This window comes from Ranitomeya variabilis, chromosome 7 (assembly GCF_051348905.1).
Source record: "Ranitomeya variabilis isolate aRanVar5 chromosome 7, aRanVar5.hap1, whole genome shotgun sequence".
Taxonomy (NCBI): domain Eukaryota; kingdom Metazoa; phylum Chordata; class Amphibia; order Anura; family Dendrobatidae; genus Ranitomeya; species Ranitomeya variabilis.
Window position 1 is genome coordinate 12,642,622 of NC_135238.1, and position 25,797 is coordinate 12,668,418.

Below are 25,797 nucleotides of genomic sequence, written 5' to 3' on the forward strand. Positions count from 1 at the left end.
TCAAATCGGTCAATGGCTTAGCAATATCCGAAAAACCAGCAATAAATCGACGATAAAAGTTAGCAAAGCCCAAAAATTTCTGAAGACTCTTAAGAGAAGAGGGCTGCGTCCAATCACAAATAGCTTGAACCTTGACAGGATCCATTTCAATGGAAGAGGGGGAAAAAATATATCCCAAAAAGGAAATCCTCTGTACCCCAAAAACACACTTAGAACCCTTCACACACAAAGAATTAGACCGCAAAACCTGAAAAACCCTCCTGACTTGCTGGACATGAGAGTCCCAGTCATCCGAAAAAATCAGAATATCATCCAGATACACAATCATAAATTTATCCAAATAATCGCGAAAAATATCATGCATAAAGGACTGGAAAACTGACGGAGCATTAGAAAGACCAAAAGGCATCACTAAATACTCAAAGTGGCCCTCGGGCGTATTAAATGCGGTTTTCCACTCATCCCCCTGCCTGATTCGCACCAAATTATACGCCCCACGAAGGTCAATCTTAGAGAACCACTTGGCCCCCTTTATGCGAGCAAACAAATCAGTCAGCAACGGCAATGGGTATTGATATTTAACAGTGATTTTATTCAAAAGCCGATAATCAATACATGGTCTCAAAGAGCCGTCTTTTTTTGACACAAAGAAAAAACCGGCTCCTAAGGGAGATGACGATGGACGAATATGTCCCTTTTCCAAGGACTCCTTTATATATTCTCGCATAGCAGCATGTTCAGGCACAGACAGATTAAATAAACGACCCTTTGGGTATTTACTACCCGGGATTAAATCTATGGCACAATCGCACTCTCGGTGCGGAGGTAACGAACCAAGCTTGGATTCTTCAAAGACGTCACGATAGTCAGACAGGAACTCAGGAATTTCAGAGGGAATGGATGATGAAATGGAAACCACAGGTACATCCCCATGAGCCCCCTTACATCCCCAGCTCAACACAGACATAGCTCTCCAGTCGAGGACTGGGTTGTGAGATTGCAGCCAAGGCAATCCTAGCACCAAATCATCATGTAGATTATACAGCACCAGAAAGCGAATAATCTCCTGGTGATCCGGATTAATACGCATAGTTACTTGTGTCCAGTATTGTGGTTTATTATTAGCCAATGGGGTGGAGTCAATCCCCTTCAGAGGAATAGAAGTCTCCAAAGGCTCTAAATCATACCCACAGCGTTTGGCAAAGGACCAATCCATAAGACTCAAAGCGGCGCCAGAGTCGACATAGGCGTCCGTGGTAATAGATGACAAAGAGCAAATCAGGGTCACAGATAGAATAAATTTAGACGGTAAGGTGCAAATGGAAACAGATTTACCAAGCTTTTTAGTGCGCTTAGAGCATGCTGATATAACATGAGTAGAATCACCACAATAGAAACACAACCCTTTTTTTCCGTCTAAAATTCTGCCGCTCGCTTCGGGACAGAATTCTATCACACTGCATACTCTCTGGCGACTTCTCAGTGGACACCGCCAGATGGTGCACTGGTTTGCGCTCCCGCAAACGCCTATCGATCTGAATAGCCATTGTCATGGACTCATTCAGACCCGCAGGCACAGGGAACCCCACCATAACATCCTTAATGGCATCAGAGAGACCCTCTCTGAAAGTCGCCGCCAGGGCGCACTCATTCCACTGAGTAAGCACAGACCATTTACGGAATCTTTGGCAGTAAATTTCCGCTTCATCTTGCCCCTGAGATAGGGACATCAAAGTTTTTTCTGCCTGAAGCTCCAAATGAGGTTCGTCATAAAGCAACCCCAAGGCCAGAAAAAACGCATCCACATTGAGCAACGCAGGATCCCCTGGTGTCAATGAAAAAGCCCAGTCTTGAGGGTCGCCCCGGAGCAAGGAAATCACAATCCTGACCTGCTGTGCAGGGTCTCCGGCAGAGCGAGATTTCAGAGACAAAAATAATTTGCAATTATTTTGAAAATTCTGAAACCCGGATCTATTCCCCGAGAAAAATTCCGGCCAAGGAATTCTCGGCTCAGATACAGGTGCATGACAAACAAAATCTTGCAAATTTTGTACCTTCGTGGCGAGATTATTCAAACCTGCAGTTACACTCTGAAGATCCATTACAAACAGGTGGACACAGAGCCATTCAAGGGTTAAGAGGAGGTAAGAAGCAGCTAGACAGCAATTAAGGGCTAGGCAGCCAAACTCTGAGGGGAGAAAAAAAAAAAAATTTCCCTTCAACACTTCTTTTTCTCCTGCTTCAGCCCAAACAATTAACACTTTGCGGGCCGGTCAAACTGTCATGATCTCAATGGCAAGAGAACATAGCATAAGCATATATAGGAACTAGCTCTTGGAAGATGGGAACTGAGCTGACCATGAACTAAACCTAACGCACAACTAGCAGTGGCCGGGTAGCATGCCTACGTTGATTCTAGATGCCCAGCCCAGCCGGAGGACTAAATAAAGCTAGCAGAGGAAAATATTAGTCCTAGCTCACCTCTAGAGAAATACCCCGAAAGGAGACAGAGGCCCCCCACATGTATTGGCGGTGAGTTGAGATGAAATAACAAACGTAGTATGAAAATAGGTTTAGCAAATTTGAGGTCCACTTACTACATAGCAGAAGACAGAAAGGACACTTTCATGGTCAGCTGAAAACCCTATCAAAAAACACCATCCAGAAATTACTTTAAAACTCTGGCATTAACTCATAACACCAGAGTGGCAATTCCCGTTCACAAGAGCTTTCCAGACACAGTAACGAAACTACAGCTGTGAACTGGAACAAAATGCAAAAACAAACATGGACAAGAGTCCAACTTATCTAGTAGTTGTCTAGGAGCAGGAACAAGCACAGAGAGGCTTCTGATAACATTGTTGACCGGCAAGCAACTAACAGAGCAGCAAGGTTATATAGCGACTCCCACATCTTGATGGGAACAGGTGAACAGAGAAGATGAAGACACCAGTTCAATTCCACCAGTAGCCACCGGGGGAGCCCAGAATCCAAATTCACAACAGTACCTGTCAGGAAGCCTGCAAACTTTTCTGTCATGGCCCACACCAGGGCCAGGAGCTCTAACCGGAAGGAGCTGTAATTGTGAGGGTTTCTTTCGCTGTCTCGCAGGGACCTGCTGGCATACCCGATGACTCTCTCATGTCCATCCTGTATCTGAGAAAGTACTGCACAGAGTCCATGAAGGCTACCATCTGTGTACAACAGGAACGGTTGATCAAAGTCTGCGTAGGCCAAAATCGGGGCCCAAGTAAGGGCATTCTTTATAGCCTGGAAGGCCTCGTCTTGTCCCTGTGCCCAGGGGATGCGCTGGGTCTTCGGCACTCCAGCGGTCCCCCTCAGCAACTCATTGAGAGGACCTGCCGCCTTCACGAAGTCTTTAACAAACCGGCGGTAGTACCCAGCGAGTTCCAGGAAGGCCTGGAGTTTTCTCACTGTTTGAGGGACTGGCCACTTCTGGATAGCAGCCACTTTTTCTGGCGAGGGTAGAACTCCATCTTGAGACACTATGTGGCCTAGGTACTCGATCTCTCTCTTGAAGAGGTGGCACTTTTTTGGCTTCACCTTCAGGTTATGGGCCCGCAGTCTTCCGAGTACCTGTCCAAGCCGGGCAAGGTGTTCTTCGAATGAGGCTGAAAACACAATGATGTCATCCACATAGATCAGGGTAGCCTCAAAACTTAAATCTCCCAAACACTTTTCCATCAGCCGTTGAAAGGTACCTGGAGCATTGGAGAGCCCGAAGGGCATCCGGTTAAACTCGAACAGCCTCATAGGGAGGATGAAGGCGGTTTTCTCTCTGTCTTTCTCTGCCACGGCTACTTGCCAGTATCCGCTTGCTAGGTCCAGGGTGGAGAAGTACTTAGCTTTCCCCAACGCTGTCAAGGATTCCTCGATGCGGGGCAACGGATACGAGTCTCGAACAGTGCAGGCATTGAGTTTCCTGTAATCTACACAGAACCGGATGGTCCCATCCTTTTTCTTGACGAGCACCACCGGGGCTGCCCAAGGGCTCTGACTACTCTGCACCACTCCTGAATCCAGCATCTGCCTCAGTAATGTTTTCACCTCTTGATACATCTTGGGCGGGATCTGCCGGTTTTGTTCTCGAATTGGACGAGCTTCCCCAGTCGGTATCTCATGCGTGATGGCTTCAGTACAGCCGAAATTTTCGGTGTGACGGGCGAATGCGGCCTGATTTTCCCACAGCATAGTTTCTATTGCTTGGACACGCTCAGGGCCCAGAGCCTTCACATCCACTTCCATTTGATCAAGGAGGACCCGTCCACTCCACTCCGGGGATGGCGTCTCTTCGTCCCCCGCAGCAACTGCTAGGGTCCACCCCACGCCGTCTCTCGGTGATAAAGACATCTCCTTCTGACTCACCACTTCACCCTTATGTAGGTACACCAGGGCCAGATCTGTCCCTTGTGGCAAGGTGACCTCCCCGGGACCAACATTCAAAGCCCTTATGTGGGACATGTCCTCGCCGGACCACAGCTATCGTATGAGCTATCATTACTTCTTGGTCCACTCCTCTGCCTACCACAGGCTGAACAACCACTTCCAACCCATCAAGGTTGCGGTGAATCCCCACTGGAAGGTATACTATAGTTTCTCGCTCGGGAGGTAGGATTACAGGTTCTTTACCAGGAGCCTGGATGACCCCTACCATCTGATAAGATGGCACACTCTTCTGCGTCCCACAGATGCGGATCAGTTATTGAAGGGCTTCCTGAGTAGGCTTATGTGGAGTAGCCTTCTTCCAATATCCAGATCCCCGTTTGATAAACATAATCTGATCGAGTTCACGTAGGATATTCATTCCCAGTACTACAGGCACATCTTCCTTGATAGGCTCAGGGACTAGCAGGATCCCTTTTCTCTCAACTTCTTGCCCACAGATTCGAATATTCATCCTCACGACCCCTGTGACCGGGATCGGTTGTTGGTTGGCAGCAAACAACCGGATCAATGTCTCTTTTTCTGGCTTGGCCAGGTCCTGGAAATGTTGCTTGAAGTACGCTTCTGGCATCGTTGTCACTTGTGACCCGGTATCTATCAGGCAATCCACTAGAACTCCTTCGAATTCAGCACGTAGGATGGGGCTCCCAGGAATCAAGTTTTCGTTATGATATGGAGCGGCCTCTCTTCTCGCCTCCCCCGCAGCGTGCCGCACTACTGCGGGGGTTAGTAGTTTAACGGCGGCTTCCGCTGGCCTTGAGTATAGTTCCGACAGTCTCTGGCAAGGTGCCCCCGTCCTCCACATTCCCAGCATTGGATGCCTCCTCCTCGCCGGGGGGTACTTTGAGCCTGTCCTCGTGCCTCCGATGCCTGATGGGAGGGGGCTTGCTCCCACTGATCCCTTATCGGTTGGGCTGAAAAATGGTTGCATGAGCACGGTGGGTCAGGCTGTTGTAGTTCCCCCACTCTTCGCTCCACCTGGGTCAGTTTCTCTTGCACGTTGACAAGGGACCACTGCAAGTCTTGCACCACCTGGACCAGCACCTCCTGATGGTTTGGGTCCCCTCTGGTATTGGCGCCCTGGACACGCATCACCCCAGACGCATAGCTCTCTTCTTTACTTCGGGCCACTGTTTCTGCCAGGATTTGACCAAACGTAAGAGCCGGATCTGCCCAGATCCATTCTGACAGTGCTCGTCTCAAGGATGTGCTGTGCAGTCCCAGAATGAATTGCTCCCGAAGTATCCGGTCTTTAGAGCCCATGCCACCAAATCCATCAGCCTCCTTTCTCTGCATCTCTGCTAACACTTCTTGCAGTGCTGTTGCATACTGAGAAATTCCTTCTTCCAGCTGCAGCCTAGAGAAAAATTTGGCACGAAGGTGTCCGGCGCTAGCAGTCTCACCGTAGATCTCTTCCAGGAACTTCACTAGCTCCTTCAGGGTACTGCGGGTAAGTTCTGGTTGTAGGCAGATGTTTCTACGGGCTTCCCCCTCTAGGGCAGTTAACGCAATGTCCACTTCAAGGACTGGGCTGATGTTATAAATCCTCAGGGTGCTTTGCAGCCAGGACACCCAGTTGGACAGTGGCATATTCTTGCCGTCAAACTTTGGTAGCACACTAAATATGGTGCCCATAGGGAATGTCCTTGCAGGGGTTCCACCAATGCCCACGGCATCTCCATTAACATTAGCATTCCAGCCATTGCTGTCTGCTGCCTCCATCTTGGTGACAGTACCCTGCTCGCAGGGCCACTTGAAGCGATGGCCGGGGGACCACCACGGTGCAGGAATACTACTGTACACAAGATGAGGTGCAAACAACAAAGGGTAGATTTATTGGGAGGCAAGGAATTAAGTGGGTAAGGAAGATGCAAACAGGGGTAGGCAATGGCAAGAGACACTTTACAAGAGTTATAAACTTTATCTTGTCCGTAAAATAGCATGGTGCTCCAACTATTACAGACTCAGATTATGACTCACAAGCAACTTTAAACAATACACAAATAACAATGCTACTCTACGTATAACCTCTCTGGCCCTTACTAAGCAGGCTACACGGCTCCCGTGTACTGACTACTGAAGCCTACACTAGGCCATAACAGGTGCACCAAACAGGAACAGACTCACGGTGATGTTGGGGACTCAGGTCCAGTCCCAGGGAGCCCCCAGAAGTCTAATATGGTGGTGCACATGGCTTTCTGTCAGCTCTGTGAAGCGTGGTCCTCTCCTTGTTTCTGGATCTTAGGGATGCTCCTGGAAACTGTAAGTCCCTTTCTCAGTATCTTCATGGTTTCACAAGCTAGCACAGAACAGCCACCTTTGCTGTACCCGGAAAAGTCTTGCAAATTTCACACGTACACTTCGTCCCAAGCTATGGGACCTTCCTTGTAGCAAACAGCACAAAGTTCTCTTTAGCAGCTTCAGCTCACACACACAGTTCAGGCTCAACTCCTCCCCTAATTCTAGGGCAGTTCATCTTTACAGCCTATAGCAGGGGGAAGCAGGACATTCCATCACACCAGACAAGGGGGTGCTGTCTCTTAAAGTGGCAGCGTGTTACTGCCCATAACAGCACCACCCTCTTACAACTGCAAAAGGAGTGACAAGACATCACTTAGATTGAAGGATATAAGCGTATAAGCGATAGTATACATAGTATTAGAATTTCGCATACCTAAGTGAATAGCCAGGAGATCACCAGAATAGTACTATAGGGGAGCCGTCAGCACAGTCCACGTCACCCGTGGACTGTGCTGACGGCTCCCCTATAGTACTATTCTGGTGATCTCCTGGCTATTCACTTAGGTATGCGAAATTCTAATACTATTTATACTATCGCTTATATCCTTCAATCTAAGTGATGTCTTGTCACTCCTTTTGCAGTATTGGTGGCCCTTGGAGACCATAAGGGGTCCAATATATTATTGTGAGTAGACTCATATCACCCAGGAGTACCTCTTTATTATCTTCTAGGGGTATTTATTATTATTTATTATTTCTGACGATATCATTAGTCTATCCTGAGCCGCTGGCCTCTCCATGTCCCGCGTTTCTATTTAGATTGCACATATGCCCTGTGGGAGTACCCACTGTTATGTCTGTTCTATGTATTTGCAATAAAGTTTTTCCTATTTTTATATTTTTGGCCTGCTTGATCGTCCTTTCCTCCTTTTCTGACATCTATGCTCCAGTGTTCTATCCAATGTGTGTTGCAGGCACTTTAGCCGTAATTTTGAGGGTTATGAAAATGTAGCCAATACACTATATGATTTTTTTCTAGTCTCTGGTTGCAAGTTTTATTTATGTTGGTGCTTATTTGTGTCTTTTCAATCTTTGACTACATTGTCTGCTAGTATTACCTATTGCTCTTGCCTACCATCTGGTGGTGCCACTGACTTTCTTTGGCTCATCACCTTGCACTATATATTGTGATTTTATTATTCATCTTACACCTCTTCATATATGCTCACCTCCCTAATGCTGACATCTCCCTCTCCGTGGGTGGCACCACAATAACTCGCTGTCTGGGTGTTATGATTGACACTAATCTTTCCTTCAACTTCTATGTACAATCTCTTGCCGCTTACAGCTAAAGAACATCTCTAGAATCCGCCCCTTTTCTCACCATGGAAACAACAAAAACTGTCACTGCCGCCCTGATCCACTCCCGCCTGGATTACTGTAACTCTCTACTAATTGGCCTCCCCCTCACGCGACTTTCCCCTCTCCAGTCCATCCTTAATGCAGCAGCCAGGGTTGTCTATCTAGGTAATCGTTACTCGGACGTGTCCGCTCTTCGCCAGTCATTACACTGACTGCACATTCATTGCAGGATACAATTCAAACTACTTGTTCTCACCCACAAGGCTCTCCTCAGTGCGGCCCCCCATACATCTCCTCCCTCATTTCTGTCTATCAGCCTACCTGCTCATTACGCTCCGCAAGTGACTTTCGACTAATATCCGTACTAATCCGTACCTCCCACTCCAGACTCCAAGACTTCTCTCAAGTTGCTCCAATCCTCTGGAATGCTCTACCCCAAGAAATTAGAACGAGCCACAATTTACACAGTTTTAGGTGCTCTCTAAAAACACATCTGTTTAGGGCGGCCTACCATGTTCCCTAATCAAAGTCCTTTTATATATAGTCCATTCTCTACTTCTCTGATCATAACCCTCCATCAACCTCCATCGCTCCCAAAAGCAGCACCAATATTCGCCGGCGAATAGCTCATGCAGCCTTTATCAACCCCCACGTCCTCAAGATGGCCGGACCATCATTGTAAATGCACTCCTGTACTCTGTCACCCCCACCTCATTGTAGATTGTAAGCTCTTATGGGCAGGGTCGTCAATATCTTTGCATTAATTATTGCATTATCGTTAATTTTGCTATGACTGTTGTATATGAACTGAGGAATTGTAAAGCGCTGCGGAATATGTTGGCGCTATATAACTAAAGATTATTATTATTATCAATTCAAAAGCTGATTTCTCGGTAACAGAGGGAGGAACTGACCATGTAAAGGTATTGCTGGACTTGGCTTTGAAAGACCGACATGCGCATATTTTTTTTTTGGTGAAATCCTGCTGACAGGTTCCCTTTAATGAATAGAAATATAACTGTTGGTTTTCTATTATTTGTATACAATTTATTCAGGTGACCGTATCTTTATTATATGGTCCTCTGCCACCGCCTAGTGGACTGTTTTATGTACTACGTGCATTCTATAAACATGAATGCTCTGTCAATGCTTTCAGCGTCGGCCTCCTCCTCCATCAGTATTTAATCGATTCTATGGTGTAGCTTCTTTTTTGCATTTAATAACTCTGATTATTTTATAATGTATTGTCCAGTGCACTTTTTAATCCTTTTTAAGTTTTACACATTATGTTGTTACCGGTCATTATAATACTGTGATAATGAAAAAACTGCTGGGAAGGGATTTCTACGGAATATAAAGTATCATAGAATGTTAGAGTTGGATGGGACCTCCAGGATCCTCGTGTCCAACCCCCTGCTCATTGCTGGACTCACTAAACCATCTCAGACAGATGTCTGTCCATCCTCTGTTTGAAGACTTCCATTGTAGGAGAACTCACCACCTCTCGTGGGCAGCCTGTTCCACTCATTGATCGCACTCACTGTCAAAAAGTTTTTTCTAATATCTAATCTGTATCTTCTCCCTTTCAGTTTCATTCCATTGCTTCTTGTGTTTCCATGTGCAGATGAGAATAATGATGATCCCTCTACACTGTGACAGCCCTTCAGATATTTGTAGACAGCTATTAAGTCTCCTCTTAGTCTTCTTTTCTGCAAGCTAAACATTCCCAGATCCTTTCTGTCCTCTCTAGTGTTCGCTATCCCTCCTAGCTTTGCATCGTCTGCAAATTTGATCAGTTTACCTTCAGTTCTCTTATCTAGATCATTTATAAAAATGTTGAACTACACTGGGACCAGGACAGAGCCTTGTGGTCCCCACTTGAATCACTTTTCCAATTGGATGTGCAACCATTTATCACCACTCTTTGAGTGTGATCACTGAGCCAGTTATGAATCGACCTAATTGTAATCTTGTCAATCCCATACTTGGTCATTTTTTCAATAAGGATAGTATGAGATACTTTATCAAATGCTTTGCTGAAGTCAAGATATACTATATCTACCGCATTTCCCTGCTCCACCCTGTCAGTGATTCCATCATAGAAGGAAATTAGATTAGTCTGGCACAACTTATTTGCTACAAACTCATGCTGGCTCTGGTTATTTACTACATTCTTATCCAAGTACCGTATTTTTTGGACTATAAGACGCACTTTTTTCCCTCCAAATTTGGGAGGAAAGTGTGGGTGCGTCTTATAGTCCGGATGCAGCATGTGGGGAGGGGGGCAGCAGTGAGTGGGATCGCACTGTTATCCCACTTCAAGATGTCCCCGCACTGTTATCCCACTTCAAGATGTCCCCGCTGCCCGGAATCAGCTGCTGTGGAAAGCACATGGCCCCGCTGATTAAGTGCAGTGAATATTTATGAGCGGCTCCCCGCCCACCGATCAGCTGAGCGGTGAGCCGGGAGCAGCACATGAATGCTGCACTTAAGCAGGGACACACACGGCTTCCTCAGCGCTGATTCCTTCAGCAGCTAGGGAGATTTGTGTGTCCTGGGGAGGAGGAGGCAGTAGCAGGGGCCAGGAGATCGCTGCCTACCTGCCTGCCATGCCTGGACACCGAGTGTTGTGCACAATCAGGACCTGTGTGATGTCAGGAGTGGGCGGGCTGGAGCATCACATGGCAGCTCAGAGCCCTCCCTCTTCCTGACATCATCATAGGTCCTTCAGGCTCTCCAATAGAATCTGCAGCTTCCTCTTATAACCTGTGCTGTGCTGTGGAAAGGCAACAAGAGGGAGGGCTCTGTGTGTGCAGCCATGGGATGCTTTTACCTCACCACAGGCTGGCTGGCTGCCACAATTAAGAGGTTAGTCTACAACACACAATAAAGCACTCTGCCACTCCTGTGGTGAACTATAACTCCCAGCATGTCATAGGATCTGCAGGACATGCTGGGAGTTATAGTTCTCCCATGGGATTTTAATGCAGCACTCCAGTGCTATTTTGCAGTGCTGGAGTGGTGCTTTCACTATAAGCCCTGTGCCCCCATTCTTATACTCACCCTCCAGTGTCTTCATATAGTACTTCACAGACACCACACTGGTCCCGCAGCTTCCAACATAATAACATACTATTATATATAATAACACCACATATAATAGTATGTTATTTATGTTAGTAAATATTTTTTTTCCCTATTTTCCACCTTTAAAACCTGGGTGCGCCTTATAGTCCGGTGCGTCTTATAGTCCGCGAAATACGGTACTTAAATACATGCTGTTTAATAACTTGTTTAACTATCTTTCTTGGTATAGAAGTAAGGTTCACTGGCCTGTAATTTCCTGTCTTCTTTCCTTTTTTGAAGATAGGGACAGCATTTGCCCTTTTCCAATCTTCTGGCTAGTGGTTCTGCAATTTCCTCTGCTAACCTAGGATGAAATCAATCTGGACCTGCAGATTTAAATTCATTTATCTTAGTCAAGTGTTCCCTCACCATCTCTCTGTTTATGGATAGTGTGAATTATTTTATTTTTTTGATGGTGTTAGAGCAGAATCCATTTTATTTTGCTTGCCTCCATTTTGTATAAGTGTTACCTAAGGTCAGCAAAATAAGACATAATTCACTATTCTTCATTGTGCTGTTATCGCTGATTCATAAGAACTAATTGTAGCAGGGAATGTCCTTGGTAAAATAACGAATAATGTACTGTGTAAAAATGTGCTTGCGAAACCATAGGGAGTCAAGGGAGTAATACACTCCGACGCTTAGCCAATATATGGAGAATCCGCCTCCAACACAAGAATGCATAAAAAGTGTGTGTAAGCTTAAATAAACTAGAGATATTTCAGATACAGCCCTGGCGTACTGTGTCTTGTCTCTCCAGTGCCGTGACGTCATCTCTACAGTGGACTCATCAGAGAGTAGGTCGAGACCTGCGACAACAATTCTGGCTGCCCGAACAGGGACCTGAGTGCTTCATCTGGGACCCGGCCGACTCCAGTAATGGACCAGGGGACTTCCCGGGACTAGTGGCATCACACAGCGCTGGGGTGAGAATACTGATTATATTCTGCCTACGTCATTCCACTTGTGGACGGGTTTTCCCCTGCTTCTAGTCGACCAGGACCAGGTAAGATCACGGGCTTTGCCCTTGAACCCAGATGTTAACCCTCAATGTGTGGTTACTGATGACTCCACTGTTAGACTAAAATGATTGACCCCATGATTTTTGTATGGTGTGCTTGTGGAGTGTTTGTCTGTTCATATACCTGTGTTATCAATCTTGGAAGCAAGCTAATACAGTAACCTGTGAGCACAGTAAACCTATAGTTTAGGTTTAGGACTAACGCAGGATGACATAGCCTACTCTAGGTGAGGAGGAAAGGTCCGTCTGATAAGTTTTCAGCCTGCATGTTTAGGGCTAACGCAGGATGACATAGCCTTCTCTAGGTGAGGAGGAAAGGTCTGTCTGATAGTTTTCAGCCTGCATGTATACTAGCAATAGAATTGGGAACTAAGTACAGGGTTCCATAGTGCTAGAGAATTAGTCCAGAGTCCAGTATACTAGCAATAGAATTGGGAACTAAGTACAGGGTTCCATAGTGCTGGAGAATTAGTCCAGAGAATAGTCCAGAAGGGAAGGAATCCCAGAAGCAGGTTAGTGTGTTCTTGAAGGCAGGAGGCTTCCACCTCTCAGGGGAATTAGATTCAGGTAAATGGCATGACTTCATGAAAACCCACACGGTTCAACTGACAATGGACCTCCGACTTACTATGTTACTAGTAGGTATCAGCCATGGTCTCCCACAGAACAGATGTCTTTGACTGCCCAGCTGCCAGACATTAACCAAGGACCTATGACTTTTGCCAGACAGTGTGGGGTGATACAGCACACTTACCAGGCAACCAGACAGGACGTGTAACAGTTAGTGCGTTCAGCCCTGGGGGAAGCACCTTCCACCCGACTGACAGCTGAGACATTTAAAATGTACCCAGGGGGAAATGGTCCCCAAGACGGAGAATCTAACAATGCCAAGTCAGGGTCTGACTTTGTTGAAGCACTAGAAAAAGCCTGTAAGATTAGACAGGAGGAAGTATAAGTGCATTTAGAAGACTGTGTCCAGGACCCGAAGGAGCTCCCCATTGATTATTTCTACAGGTTGCAACAACGGTGGTCTGATATGGGTTATGGTGAAGATGATAGAACTGCGACACGTTTGTTAAGTCATGCATATATGCAAGGGATTGATAAGTATGTGAGAGAGAAGGTGATGGCAAGTAGACCAGATTGGAGATCTTGCCCCCCAGGCGATCTTGCTAAGATTGCGCATGGAGTCAGTTTGGACTCGCTGAAGCAGAAAACTAAGGTTCACTTTCAGAGGAGTGGACCCTCACAGAGAGGTGGAGGATGTGGAGGACCCACTACGGGTCCTAGATTGTGTTACGGATGTAAGAAACCAGGACATTTTAGGAAAGATTGTCGCACAAACCCATACCCAGATAAGGTTCCCACCCCTGCTACCCCCCAGACCGACGAATAGATAACTGGCAGCCTGCAACTGTGTCCTCTAGTCACTCTACCTCCCACCCCCGACTGTACAGTACAGGTGAGCCTGCCAGGAGGAACTACAGCTGACTTCCAGGTTGACACAGGAGCTGACAACTCAGTTATCACGCTTTCAGACTGTCCATTATCCTTCCGTGACACCACCGACTTAGTCATGGCCACACCTTTCAAAGCGCCGACCCAAACCTTGGGAATGACGGAAACCATTCCCCTCTCCATTTGTGGGAAGACCATTCTGACTTAGTTAATGGTAGCCCCCAGGGGACAATGTAATTTGCTAGGTGCTAACGTTTTGCGGAAACTACAGGCGGTTATTACTTGCCATAATGACGGAACAGTGACTATGACCCCTCAACTTAAACCCAGTACCCTCTGCAGGATTATGGCCCTGGATGCAGCTGCAAGTACTGCAGAAAGTGATCCATTCACTGCACCTGCCTTGGATCAACTCCCACTGATCTGTGGGCAAAAGGCAAAACTGATGTGGGAAAACTCAAAGTTCCTCCCATAATAGTCAAATTGAAACCGGGGTAGCACCACCCCTATTGCGTTAGTACCCTCTGAGTGCTGCTCAGGAGGCTGCAATAGACGCACAGTTACAAAAATTGCTGGAATCAGGGGTTGTTGTGCCTACACAGTCCGTTTGCAGCACTCCCCTGTATCCAGTAAAGGAGAGGGTTAGGCCTGGGGAGCCGGTGAATTATAGAATGGTCCATGACCTCAGAGCAGTCAATGCCACAACAGAACTGCTTGCTCCCTTGGTTCCTAACCCTCACACCTTGTTGGCACACATACCTGTAACAGTATTTGTTTTTCAGTGATTAGCTATAGGAAAAAAAATGGAGACACAAAGCGCAAAATAGGGTCTTATCCTTTAGATAACCAAGAGAGCTTTCTTAGAATTGCTCACCTGATTTTGTTGAATGAAGAGCATGTAGCGATTTCGGCTGCTGCAGATCCACAAGCCGATCAACGGCCGTATGACAATATAAACTGTGCAGGAGGTGTGGGTTAAATCCGCGCTGCCTTAATGATGAAGTTCCAAGGATACTAAATTTAAAAGGTGGTTTATTCAACGCGTTTCAAGGTCAGTGCGACCTCTTCTTCAGGAAATTCCACATACAACATACAGATACAACGTGCTTACATTGTTTAAATACCAACAGAGTTTAAAAAAAAAAAGCCAGATGGTCAGATGACATATGGTGTCAAAGTTCATGGTTCACAAAAGGTTAATACAACTTTGTTGGCACAGAATTCATTGAATGATAATCTTGCATTAATTTATATTTACAGGATATTAAATTAAAAGAGATGGTAATCAGTTGGTTAAGGTAATAGGTTAAATGTCTCTTCAATGAAAAAAAGCAAAAAAAAAAAAAAAAGAGGAGGACAGCTGATAAGAACCTGTGAGATGAGATTCCCCAGTTACCAAGGTCTGCTGCATAATGCCCAGGTTACTGAGCCACACCTTTCCTTTCTTTGCATATAAAAGCTATTGATTATTAAGTTTGAATTCCACCTTAAACAAAAAATGTATTGTTAAAAAAAGAAATCTTTTATTATTAAAACAACTACTAAAAAATAGATAAAAATATATATATAAATTCCTGGACAGATTGTCTCTATTTCTCTTTTGGGGTTGTTCCATTCTATAACATCGGGATTTTTTTTTTCCTTCACTTTTACCAAGGCAAACATTGGAAGTAATTTAACTCAATTGGGAGCGACATGGCACTGAGCTTAAAGCAAAAAAAAAAATATATATATGTCCACACTCCAATCCAGGAGATCTACACCAATACAAACCAATCATCAACCACATCAGGGGGCTATATACACACTAGACTAATTATTTACTAAATATATTTCTCACAAATTAGGATATATAGATTAAATTATAAAAAATAAATAATTAAATAATTAAAAACATTGTTCATATCAAGGGACAATAAATACATCAGACTAATTATTTGATAATTTTCATGAATTAAAAATATATATATAGATTAGCATTTATAGAAAATAGAGATTACATAGACAATTCTGTATATATATATATTACCAAATTAGATGAAAGCCTCAGTGATCTCATTCAGACCCTGCGGTTTCAAGCTCCCTAGTTTGTACATCCAATACACCTCCTTCCTATTTAATTTCATAGTTCTGTTAGGAACCTTTTCAGGGATGTGATCAATGGGACTGATTTTCAAATTATTAAAATCCTTATTATGTATTAGAGTGTAATGTCTAGATAGTCCATGGGTAAGGAGGCCCTTTTTTATGTTGTGCCTGTGTGAATTTAGCCGTAGATGGAGTGGTTGAATGGTTCTACCAACATACTGTTTGCCACAAGGGCACTCAATTACATAAATTACATATTCTGAATTGCAATTCAGAAAATGAGAGATCATAAATTTCTCTTTGGTGGCAAAAGAGATAATGCTGTCTGCTTTATGTTTGATGTTTTGGCAGCATAGACAGTTTTTTGATCCACATTTATAAATCCCTCTGATTGTGTTGGTAATATGATTATCCCTTGGATTGTTTAAGGGTTTCAGACGACTCGGTGCTATAATATTCCTGATGGTAGGTGCTCTGCGGAAGGTAATCTTAGGATTTCTAGAAAGAACTTTACTCAGAACGGGGTCATTTAATAAAATGCACCAGTTTTTTTGTAGAACATCACGTGGCTCAGTAACCTGGGCATTATGCAGCAGACCTTGGTAACTGGGGAATCTCATCTCACAGGTTCTTATCAGCTGTCCTCCTCTTTTTTTTTTTTTTGCTTTTTTTCATTGAAGAGACATTTAACCTATTAACTTAACCAACTGATTACCATCTCTTTTAATTTAATATCCTGTAAATATAAATTAATGCAAGATTATCATTCAATGAATTCTGTGCCAACAAAGTTGTATTAACCTTTTGTGAACCATGAACTTTGACACCATATGTCATCTGACCATCTGGCTTTTTTTTTTTTAACTCTGTTGGTATTTAAACAATGTAAGCACATTGTATGTGTATGTTGTATGTGGAATTTCCTGAAGAAGAGGTCGCACTGACCTTGAAACGGCGTTGAATAAACCACCTTTTAAATTTATTATCCTTGGAACTTCATCATTAAGGCAGCGCGGATTTAACCCACACCTCCTGCACAGTTTATATTTTTTCAGTGATTGACTTAGCATATGCCTTTTTCAGTGTTCCATTGTACCTAGTTTGTCAGTATCACAAGGCTGGCATGTTAAAGGAGCAGTTCTCATTCAGTATGTTGATGACCTATTGCTGTGTGCTCCTTCTCGTTCTCTGTGTAAAATGGCCACAATCTCTTTACTCTTTTTCCTCCATGAACAGGGGTGTAAGGTATGCAAACAAAAATTACAGTTTTGCTTAAGTACTGTTGTGTTTCTAGGACATTGTCTCTCTCCAGGGAAAAAGCACCTCACCCCTGAGCGAAAACAGGCTATCATGGACATGCAGCCACCATGGAATTTGCAGGGCCTCCATGTGTTTCTAGGACTAACTTCCTACAGTCGTCCAAGGATTCGGTCTGCCTCCATCTTAATGCAACCTCTATATGACCGTATGCAACCTGTCCCCTTCTGTCTGACACCAGAGTCACTTGACTATTTTTACTCTCTGAAATTGTGCATTGTTTCTTCTCCAACTTTGGGCATCCCCAATTATGCCCTTCCTTTTAACCTTTTTCTTCACGAAAATGCAGGACATGCTACGGGTGTGCTGACTCAGCTTCATGGAGACAAACAGAGACCTGTCGCTTCTTACAGCGGCTGCCTGGATAAAGTGGCAAGAGAAAGTCCCTCCTGTGTTCGGGCTGTGTTGTCTGTCCAGCTGTTGCTACACAAGTCTTCAGAGACTGTTTTGGATCACCCACTGACGGTCCATACCCCACATGATGTACATAGTATCCTTAACCAAGTACAATCTAGCCACCTGTCCATGGCTGGACAGCTGCGACTTCAGTGTGCTATTCTCATGCCTACTAATGTGACTTTGAAAAGGTGCACTGTCCTAAACCCCGCTACTCTTCTCCCAGTTCCTATGGATCCAAATGGGGGAGGGGTAGGTGACATGGAAAAGGACTGGAGTAGGTGACATGAAAAAGGACACTCTTTTTCTTTCTAGAATGGATCCAGAGGAACAAGATCAGGTTTCCAAACCACATGATTGTCCGGAATTGATGTCTCAGGAAACGGCTGGTCTCTAGTGTGCCCATTCTAATGCTGATTTTGAGCTTTTTGTAGATGGATCCCGTCACCAAGATGACCAAGGACGCTTCTGTACCGGATATGCTGTGGTCTCAGAACATGAGGTAATCAAGGCAGAGTCAATGCCAGCTCATATGTCTGCACAAGAAGCAGAGCTCAAGGCGCTCACAGAAGCGTGCAAACTAGCAGAAGGTAAGACTGTAAATATCTACACTGATTCCAGGTATGCCTTTGGCATTGCACACGATTATGGGCCTATCTGGAGGGCCAGGGCTTTCCTGACAGTAAATGGCCACCCCTTTAAACATGCTGAGGCAGTCCAGCAACTTATGAATGCACTACAGCTTCCCACCCAAGCAGGCATCATAAAGGTAAAGGCACATACCAAAGGCACTGATGGACGGACAAAGGGTAACGCACTGGCAGACCAGGCTGCCAAGAAAGCAGCAAGCACTCCTGTAGCCTCTCAAGTACATCACCTAGACACCCCACCATCTCCACTTATGTCAAAAGACATCTTAGCCCGGTTACAAGAACAGGCAAGTAAGGAGGAGAAAAATAGGTGGCAAAAGATAGGGGCTTGCTCTGATACCATCACTGGGTTATGGGGGAGGGGTGAAAAGGTCTGCCTACCACAGGTACTGTACCCAATGATGGCACAGGTTCTGCATGAGAATGTGCACCACTCGAAGACGGCCATGTGTGACACCCTACAGAAACAATGGATTGCCCCCGGGTTTTCCACCTGCGCAGAAAGGCAGGTACAGAGCTGCATGATATGTGCCACACATAATCAGGGTAGGACAGTGAAAACCCCATCCAAACACACTCCCCGGCCCTTTAACCAATTCCGGAGACTGCAGATTGATTATATTCAGTTACCCAGGGTAGGGACGTATGAGTATGTGTTGGTCCGCATTGATTTATTTTCAGGTTGGCCAGAAGCCTACCCAGTTGCCAAAGCTACGGCAAAGACAACGGTGAAGAAACTGATGGCTGAGATCATATGCAGGTATGGAGTTCCTGAAGTCATTGAAAGCGATCGGGGTTCCCATTTTGCTGGAGAGATCATGTCAGAGGTAATGGCAGCACTGGGGGTAAGTCAAGCATTGCATACTCCATCCACAGAGTAGTGGAAAAGTGGAGAGACTAAATGGAACTCTTAAGCTTAAAATCCAGAAGGCAATGGCAGAGACTGGTAAACCATGGACAGAATGTCTTCTTCTAGCTTTGTTTTCAGTAAGATATACCCCAAACAGGAGGACAGGACTGTCACCGTATGAGATTCTGTTTGACAGGAGCCCCAATCTTGAATGTTTCTTTCCACAACAGGTGCAGCTCAAGTACCAGGACTTGACTAGCTATGTGCAGGCCTTACATGGGCACCTTGCCAAAGTGCATTTAACTGTCTTCAGTTCTCTTCCAGACCCAGACAAGGTTCCTGGACACCATCCCTTGGAGCCAGGAGACTGGGTAGTGATAAAGCGGCATGTCTGGAAGAGCCTGGATCCAAGATTTGACGGACTATACCAAGTATTCCTGACCACAGCCATAGCTGTCAAGCTCGAAGGAAAACCTAGTTGGATCTGTACGCATTCACCAACGTCAGCCACAAGTATCCCCTTCCTAGCTATCCCTGTGTCAACTGAGGAACTGCTTGCCTGGACTGATTGTTCTGACACACTTGCCAACAATGCCACGAACAATGTTCAGTTGTGGAACACTACTGTCGGACAGCTGGTGGTCAGATACTTTCTCTTTCCTAAACCCAGCCAATTGGTTTAAGGGGATCGGGGGCTGGGTAGCTGGGATTTTACAAAGTTTATTGCATATAGTTGCGATTGTCCTTATTGCATATATAGTGTTCAAAATAGTTTTTTTTTTTTTTTTTTAAGTGTATCTCTGTATGTGCAGGGAGACCTGTGTTTTGTTTAAAGCAACAATATTGTTTTGCAGTAGAAAGAAATAGTGTAAGTTGAAGGTGAAATATGGTGCCTAGTATTAGAAGGAAACTTGTAAGTGATTGATGGTTATCAGTGTGATTGAAAGATTGGTAAAAGATTTACCTGCTTCAAGTTGAGTGGTTGATATATAGCAAATTGAGGATCAACAGAGGAAGTGAATTCTGATTGTTTTTGTCACGTTGAAAAAGGGAAAGTTGTCTATTACTATGACAAAAAAACTGGATGTTTTGTGGTGCAAGAAGGAACTGAGAAAGTGACTGAGATTAATGTGTTGGGAAAGCAAACAGTTAAAAATTTGGGACAGAGGGTCTCCCTGCTAGATAATCAGTTTCCGTAGAAGAAGAAGACGACTTTGAATTTGTTTGATGAAGGTTTTGTAGAAATTAAGTCTGAGAACTGCTGTATTCCGTTTCTGTGTGAAATTTCTAAAATACCTGATGGAGGGGGCTCGTAGCTGCGTTCCAGTTTTCTCTGTATTTTCTGTCCTTGGTGTAGTATGCGCTGGGAAATTCTGCACTCACACAGCTGATGATGATATATACTAACAAATCCTACAGCCAGGAAACAGTACAGCTCATTCAGAATAGTGAATAAAATGGGGGAATGTTAGAGCAGAATCCATTTTATTTTGCTTGCCTCCATTTTGTATAAGTGTTACCCAAGGTCAGCAAAATAAGACATAATTCACTATTCTTCATTGTGCTGTTATCGCTTATTCATAAGAACTAATTGTAGCAGGGAATGTCCTTGGTAAAATAACGAATAATGTACTGTGTAAAAATGTGCTTGCGAAACCATAGGGAGTCAAGGGAGTAATACACTCCGACACTTAGCCAATATATGGAGAATCCGCCTCCAACACAAGAATGCATAAAAAGTGTGTGTAAGCTTATTAAAGACTAGAGATACTTCAGATACAGCCCTGGTGTACTGTGTCATGTCTCTCCGGTGCCGTGACGCCATCTCTACAGTGGACTCATCAGAGAGTAGGTCGAGACCTGCGACAACAATGGCAACATGAAGATCAGGTGATGTTACGATTGCTTTCTTAGAGAACACAGATGCAAAATAGGAATTTAAAAGTTTGGCCTTCTCAACATCATTTTTGTCATATTAAAAATCCTATAGCATCTTTGATTTTTCTTTTACCCCCAAAATCTTTTTCTGCTGCTTTTGGTCTCCCTTGCAAGCCTCGCTTCATTACTGTCTTTACCTCTTCTAACTCCTGCCCTGCATTCCCTGCAGACAGCAGTATATGTATTCTTATATGATGTTTAAATATATGTTCATACGATTAATAATAATAGCATTATATTCTTCTTTAGATATGTCCCTCTTTTCCATTTGATACACATTTATTTGTTCCTTTTTAACATGTGATTAAGTTCTGTGTGCATCCACCCTGGTCTCTTTAAATGCTTCCAATTCTTCCTTCTTTTCGGGATTGTTACGGATTGTGTGGTGATAATTTTATACAGCAAAACCTCCCATCTTTCTTGGACATTTCTGTCCTTTAGAACATCCGGCCATTGGACCTTTCCTACCCTTTTTCCAAGTCCATTAAAATCTGCCTTTCAGAAGTCCAACCTTGAAGTCCGAGTCCTTGACGATCTTCCTCCTCTTGAAATCCAAAAATTCGAGGATAGCATGATCGCTTCCTCCTAAACTCCCAGCCACCTTTACTTCCTCAACCATTTCCTCCTATTTGGTAAGAATTAGGTCTAAGGTTGAAGATCCTCTTGTTCCCTCTTCTACCATTTGAAAGATAAAGTTGTCAGCAAGAAAAGATAAGAATTTTCTGGACCCAGTACTTATGCATTAGAAAAATTCCCAACAAATATCTGGACAGTTAAAATCTCCCATGAGCACTATGCTGTACTTTTTTGAGAACAGATACATCTGATGTAAAAACAGTTCATTGATATCTTCAGTCTGTCTAGGTGGCCTATAGTAAACAGCTACAATAGTGTCATTTCTATTCTTCTCTCCTGGAATTCTTAATTAAACAGTTTCTACAGAGCTACCAGTCCCTGAAGCTTGGATCTGTGTGGAGATGTTTTAATAACATACAATGCAACACCTCTTCCCTTCTTGTTAATCCTGTTTCTAATAAATAAGTTGTAGCCTTCAATGTTTGTATTCCAATCATTTGCATCATCCCACCAAGTTTCATTGATGCATATGACATCATATCTCTCTTCCTATATTAGCAGCTCCAATTTTCCTTGTTTGTTTCCCAGGTTCCATGCATTTGTACAGACACATTTTAGTTTGTAGTTAGCTTCTCTTGCTCCTCTATTTTCATTCAGAGTTTGTTGTTTTTGCTCCTCCTTTCTACTTCTAGTAGTAGAGTTCTCAAAAGAATTTATTAACTGCAAATTTCTTCTTGACGTTATATTTCCCATCCCATATTGCCGGTATGAGAATCCATAGTAGAAGAGAAAATACCGCACACTCAAAATTGATGCAAAAAAAGTAAATGCCAGATTTATTAACACAAAAAAAGGGGTCAACAATTGCCACTGTATTGGTTTGTAGTAAGGAAACCCGACGTTTCGACCCTCCCGGGTCTTATTCATGGGGTTACTAGGAAACAAATAGACAGTGTAAGCAGCTTTTTGTGACATACTATACATCGAAAATAAACAGGAAACAAAAAGCAAGATACCAAAGCATAATAAAAACATACTATGTACAATATATACAAAGCAACCAGAGGTAACTATGGGGGTACTCTGAGGGGCAGCGAACAATCAGTCTATGGTACAAGAGTAATATCAGCAATTCCCTGCTTACTGAGGACAATTATAATAACGTTTACCTTCACTCTTTTGTTATTCATACATAGGAGTGGCAGTGTTGGTAGGCAAGAAAAAGGTCCTTTAAAGTTTAACCTGTTGTCATAATAATACAAAGTCAACAATTATGCAGTGTAAATGTAATAAGACAGCAGAATTCCAGTGGGTATAAAAGAGGGTTGCCAGACACGTTTGATCATATAGATTAGGAGTCAGTACCAAAGGAATGTATAGTACTAGAGTGACTAGGGGGCAGTCTTTGTGAGAGCCAGTGGTACAGAGGATAATATTATGGATACCTTGTAAGACTAGTAATCACTCCTATACAGTGGGCCAGGGAGTCCTGTAAGGGGTAAGCTGCAGCAAGCTAGGGAGACCTACAGAAAATGTAAACTGTGTAAATAACACGCACTGTAGAGGCTGAACGTTCGGGTGAACGTATAGAGGATACCTTAAGATGGGTCCGTGAGCAGCTCCTCTGTCATGTATAGAGGGGTCCTGCATAGGGTGAATAGCAGCCTGTAGGGCTGACCTATGGAGGAGGTGTAGTGGATTAGGTTAGCAGATGCAGGGGGAAGTGCAGAGAAAAGGGGGGGGCGGAGGATCCGTGTACCTGCTCTGGAAAGCGTCCATGGATCAGCGGCGCATCCCGCGCCCAGCTGTGTAGTCCTGGAGAATGGGTAGCGGTATGACCGCATGTTCTCCATAAGTACCGCCGTACCGGAAGTACGCGGTCCCGGACCGGAAGTGACGTAGTCACATGGTCAGTGCGTGCGCACTGAGTGTATCTAAGCCAGTAAGGGCAGGAGGATGCCCATAGATAGGAGTGGGGGCTAGGAGTACGGCTGCAGGGAGGTGATTGTAAGGAACAATATGAATGGCACCTGTCCACCACGGGAATAATGAACGGGTCATACTAGAGATATTGTATATAGAAGATGATTATGGAAAAAATGGAACGTAGCCAGAAATGAAAAAAATACAAAAAGATAATAATGAGTAAAAAATAAAAAATAAAGATTATAAAATTAAAAATAAAAAATAAAAAATAAAATATAAACATAAAAAACATACAAAAATAAAAAATAAAAAATAAATAATAAATAGAAAATAACTAAAAGTAAAATAAAAGATAAATAAAAAATAATAATGAAAAATAGAATAAAAAATAAAATAAAAAATAATGAATGATAATAATAATAAATAAATAATAATAGAAATTTGCCTTCCAGACACGTTGAACCCCCTGCTTTTTAGGTGAGTTCCTAAATAGTCAGTACCCTTCCTATTTTTGTTCCTGATCTACATTTTTTATTCTTTTTTCTCTTTTTTTATTATTCTTTATTATTTTTTGTTTTTTGTTTTTTATTTTTTATTTTTATCTTATTTTATATCTTATTTTTTATTTTATATTTTTTTTTTTTTATTTTTTTTTTTATTATTATTTATTTATTATTATTATTATCATTCATTATTTTTTATTTTATTTTTTATTCTATTTTTCATTATTATTTTTTATTTATCTTTTATTTTACTTTTAGTTATTTTCTATTTATTATTTATTTTTTATTTTTTATTTTTGTATGTTTTTTATGTTTATATTTTATTTTTTATTTTTTATTTTTAATTTTATAATCTTTATTTTTTATTTTTTACTCATTATTATCTTTTTGTATTTTTTTCATTTCTGGCTACGTTCCATTTTTTCCATAATCATCTTCTATATACAATATCTCTAGTATGACCCGTTCATTATTCCCGTGGTGGACAGGTGCCATTCATATTGTTCCTTACAATCACCTCCCTGCAGCCGTACTCCTAGCCCCCACTCCTATCTATGGGCATCCTCCTGCCCTTACTGGCTTAGATACACTCAGTGCGCACGCACTGACCATGTGACTACGTCACTTCCGGTCCGGGACCGCGTACTTCCGGTACGGCGGTACTTATGGAGAACATGCGGTCATACCGCTACCCATTCTCCAGGACTACACAGCTGGGCGCGGGATGCGCCGCTGATCCATGGACGCTTTCCAGAGCAGGTACACGGATCCTCCGCCCCCCCCTTTTCTCTGCACTTCCCCCTGCATCTGCTAACCTAATCCACTACACCTCCTCCATAGGTCAGCCCTACAGGCTGCTATTCACCCTATGCAGGACCCCTCTATACATGACAGAGGAGCTGCTCACGGACCCATCTTAAGGTATCCTCTATACGTTCACCCGAACGTTCAGCCTCTACAGTGCGTGTTATTTACACAGTTTACATTTTCTGTAGGTCTCCCTAGCTTGCTGCAGCTTACCCCTTACAGGACTCCCTGGCCCACTGTATAGGAGTGATTACTAGTCTTACAAGGTATCCATAATATTATCCTCTGTACCACTGGCTCTCACAAAGACTGCCCCCTAGTCACTCTAGTACTATACATTCCTTTGGGACTGACTCCTAATCTATATGATCAAACGTGTCTGGCAACCCTCTTTTATACCCACTGGAATTCTGCTGTCTTATTACATTTACACTGCATAATTGTTGACTTTGTATTATTATGACAACAGGTTAAACTTTAAAGGACCTTTTTCTTGCCTACCAACACTGCCACTCCTATGTATGAATAACAAAAGAGTGAAGGTAAACGTTATTATAATTGTCCTCAGTAAGCAGGGAATTGCTGATATTACTCTTGTACCATAGACTGATTGTTCGCTGCCCCTCAGAGTACCCCCATAGTTACCTCTGGTTGCTTTGTATATATTGTACATAGTATGTTTTTATTATGCTTTGGTATCTTGCTTTTTGTTTCCTGTTTATTTTCGATGTATAGTATGTCACAAAAAGCTGCTTACACTGTCTATTTGTTTCCTAGTAACCCCATGAATAAGACCCGGGAGGGTCGAAACGTCGGGTTTCCTTACTACAAACCAATACAGTGGCAATTGTTGACCCCTTTTTTTGTGTTAATAAATCTGGCATTTACTTTTTTTGCATCAATTTTGAGTGTGCGGTATTTTCTCTTCTACTATTGACTTGACCACACGGTCTGATCTACCAGCACCTCCTCAGCTCTCGACCAGAGTGCACACCATTCGCCATTTTTTATTAGGTATGAGAATCCTGAGATTTATTATGATAGAAAGAGACGTTGAAAAATAAAAGAAATTTA